The sequence below is a fragment of the Gossypium arboreum genome, chromosome 2, assembly GCF_025698485.1.
Source record: "Gossypium arboreum isolate Shixiya-1 chromosome 2, ASM2569848v2, whole genome shotgun sequence".
Classification (NCBI taxonomy): Eukaryota; Viridiplantae; Streptophyta; class Magnoliopsida; order Malvales; family Malvaceae; genus Gossypium; species Gossypium arboreum.
This window is the reverse complement of record NC_069071.1, coordinates 98,929,137-98,933,200: the sequence shown is the minus strand read 5'-3', so window position 1 is coordinate 98,933,200 and position 4,064 is coordinate 98,929,137. Positions and strand designations below refer to the sequence as shown.

Below are 4,064 nucleotides of genomic sequence, written 5' to 3'. Positions count from 1 at the left end.
ATGGCTTGGACTTCCTCACACGGGCGTGTCACACGGCCGTGTCCCTTTGGCAGGATCGAAGAACGACTTACACGGGTAGACTACACACCCGTGCCTATTCAACAGCCTTGACCATGGGCTGGAGTAATCACACACGGGCGTGTCCCTGCCGAGCCCAAGTAGAAGCCTATTCGGAAAAGGCCAATTTTGAGGGCTCTTAGGCATTCTAACGCCTATTTAAACACCTAAGGAGACACTTAGGAAAAGAAGAATGCAGAGTAGGAGGCAAGGAATTACTCAAGGGAAGCCGATTGGTCCATCTCAGAAGCCGGATTCATCATCAAGACTGAAGATCTCCCTTCAATTTCCATTCAGGGGTTTTAGGTTTTCTTTATGTTTTGTATTCATTATTCTTCTGAGATGTTTTCTTCTATAATTATGAACTAAACCCCCTAAATACCTAAGGGAATAAAACCTAAGACAAATCTTGTTATTATTATCTGAATTTTATGATAAATATTTGACTTGTTCTTAATTATGTGTTCTTAATTCTTGTTTTAATATTCCATGATATTGATTCGAGTTAATGCTCTTATTCAGAGGAGGAATAGACCCTGTCTAAGAGTAAATTTATCATAATTAAGCGGAGTTGATTGCACGCCTAGAGATAGGGTGATAAGATTTTACTGGATTAGGGTGAAACCTAATAAGGGGATCCATAGATCGAGTTAATACAACACTAGGTGTTAATTAGAAAGAGATTTCAATTAATCAACCTAGGGTTAGACGTTATTAGTCTCGAGAGAGATAATAATATAACTTAGGGATTTCTACGGATCAAGTCAAATGAATAAATCATCTGATTCAGAGTCAAATAACAAGTGAAGTCTAGATGGATTTTTCCTTGGGTATTGTCTTAATCAATTGAATTTTCCCAAAAGCTTTTCCCCAGTTTCTCTTTGTGCACTCTTAGTTTAGTTAATTAATTTAGATAAACAAATCCCTTAATTTTTAGGCTAGATAATAAAAAGAAAGTAATTACTAGTGCTCTTGGTTCCTTTGGGTCTGACAATCCGGTCTTGCTAAAGCTATACTACTATTCGATAGGCACACTTGCCTTCATTGTGATAATAGTTAGTTTCAAGAACGCTTAATTATAATTTTTTAAAACTTGTCGCAAATATCACGTATCAAGTTTTTGGCACCGTTGTCGGGAGCTAGGATATTAGGAGCACTCAATTTTTATTACTTTAGTCATTTTACTTTTATTGCAATTTAAATTTTTATTTTCTTTTCTAATTCTTCATTTATTCTTTTCTGACAAGTTTTTCTAGTTTATGACTAGAAGAAACCCGTCAAGACCATTACTGTTTGATAATGAGATAGATCGCACAGTTCACAGAAACCGAGGAGAAATAAGGTGAAGCTTAAGATACACAGATGAAGAGCAAGAAGACGATATTTCAACCACAACCGAGGAGATGGCTGAAAAGCAAGAAAATCCGCTACCTCATGTTATTGCTGCTAATCAGAATCCTACTCCACGTACTATGTATGATTATGCTAAACCTTCTTTAATAGGAACTGAATCGGGCATAGTTAGGCCTGTTGTTGCTGCCAATAATTTTGAACTAAAACCTAACACCTTTCAAATGATCCAATAGTTTGTTCAGTTTAATGGTTTACAAGACGAGGATCGCAACGCTCACTTTAAAAAATTTCTTAGAATTTTGCGACACTTTTAAAATCAATGGCATTTCTGATGACCCATTCACCTTCAGTTGTTTCCCTTTTCGTTGAGGAATAAGGCTAAACAATGGTTGAACTCATTACCATGAGGGTCAATCACTACTTAGGAACAAATGACCAAAAAATTTTTATTAAAATATTTTCCGCCAACTAAAATAGCCAAATTACATAATGATATCTCTTCTTTTGTGCAGATGGATTTAGAAACACTCTACGATACATGGGAGAGATACAAGGACCTTTTGAGAAGGTGCCCTCACCATGGGTTACCACTCTGGCTACAGGTTCAAATGTTTCATAATGGCCTGAATCCTTCGACTCGACAAATGGTTGACGCAATCGCTGGTGGGACTATCAATAATAAAACACCTAAAGATGCTTATGAATTTATAGAAGAGATGTCACTGAATAATTATCAATGGCAAGTCATGAGGACAAAGCCAACAAAAGCAGCCGGCATTTATAACGTCGATTCGGTCACTATGCTCTCTAATCAGGTAGAACTCTTGAATAAGAAAATTGATGGTTTTCTTAGTTCTTTATAGGTTCACCCAGTAATGCAGTGCGAAGCAAGTGGAGGTGGATCGAGCAATCCAGAATACCCACCCTATGGCCACAACATAGAGAACGAGCAGTTAAATTACATGGGTAATAATCCTCGATCTCAAAATAATCCTTATAGTGATACTTACAATGCAGGTTGGAGGAACCACCCAAATTTCTCATGGGAAGGCCAAGGGAATCAAAGACCACCACCTCCAAGCTTCCAACAATCATCCTACCAACAAGAGAAAAAGTCGAACCTTAAGGAAAAGCTAACAAAATTCATCTCGGTGTCAGAAACTCATTTTTAGAATACCGAAACAGCACTTAAAAATCAACAAGCATCAAAACTCAAATAGGACGGGTCGCCAAACTAATTTCTGAAAGACCACCAGGAAGTTTACCTAGTAACAGTGAATCTAACCTAAAAGAGCACATGAAAGTAGTTACACTAAGGAGTGGGAAAGTGTTAGTTGAATCTGAAAAGAAGCAACCACAAGAAGCTGACAAAAAGGAGGTCGAACCCGAAAACAATGGCAATCTAATGCCAAAAGAATATAAACCACTAATCCCATACCTAGAAAAGTTGAAGAAAGATCGTAGGGATGCACAATTCGGTAAATTTCTTGAACTTTTTAAACAACTGCATATTAACTTACCTTTTTTTGAAGCTATATCGCAGATGCCTACATATGCAAAATTTTTAAAAGAGCTTCTAACAAACAAAAGGAAGTTTGAAGACTTATCTACAGTGGAACTTAATGAGGAGTGCTCAGCCATACTCCAAAATAAACTGCCAACCAATCTGAAAGATCCAGGAAGTTTTACTATTCCTTGCTTAATTAGTAGTTTGAATGTTGATAAAGCACTAGCTGATTTAGGTGCTAGCATTAATTTGATGCCATATAAAATGTTTAAACAAATTGGTCTTGGGGAACCTAAACCCACTAGGATGAGTATTCAATTAGCTGATAGATCTGTTAAATATCCTATGGGAATTATAGATGAAGTACTTGTAAAAGTAGATAAATTTATATTCCCTGTTGATTTCGTTGTGCTTGACATGGATGAATATGTTTAGGTGCCTTTAATCTTAGGTCAACCATTTTTAGCCACTGCTAGGGCTGTAATTGATGTGGGTGATAGTAAATTGGTACTTAGAGTAGGTGACGAAGAGATTATTTTTAAAATTTATGATGCCATGAGATTTTCTAGGGAACAGAATAACTCATGTTATTTTATCGACTCTATTGATCATGATACTCAAGATTCTTTTTAGGAAATCATACACAAGGACACGATAGAATTGTGTCTCGCCCAATAAGAGGGGGTGGATGATGATTCTAAGGTAGGAACCGAACTAAACTCCAATGAAGCCTCCCCACACCTAGCAGAATATGAGGGAATTAAGGTAAAACATGAACTTAAGCCAAAACCCTTTATTGAAGAACCTCCCAAACTAGAACTTAAACAATTGCCGAATCACTTGGAATATGCATTCCTTGGAAATAATTCTACATTACCGGTAATTATTGTATCCAACTTGCAACCCAAGGAGAAAGAGGAATTCTCCAAGTATTAAGAGAGCATAAAAGGGCCATAGCTTGGAAAATTTCTGACATTAAAGGGATCAGCACTTCTTTTTGCACCCACAAAATTTTAATGGAAGATGAATATGAACCATGCGTGCAAGCCGAAAGACGACTGAACCCCAACATAAAGGAAGTTGTTAAAGCTGAGGTTATTAAACTCCTAGATGCTGGAATTATTTATCCTATTTCTAATAGTTCTTG

General features: G+C 36.9%; 1 non-coding gene across 1 annotated transcript; it reads right to left on the bottom strand.

The window, feature by feature from the left end:
- Positions 1-1,890: 1,890 nt before the first annotated feature.
- Positions 1,891-1,996, bottom strand: LOC128289903 (small nucleolar RNA R71). Its single transcript, XR_008279544.1, has one exon. It is a non-coding gene; the product is annotated as a small nucleolar RNA R71 (small nucleolar RNA).
- Between the last annotated feature and the right edge of the window lie 2,068 nt (positions 1,997-4,064).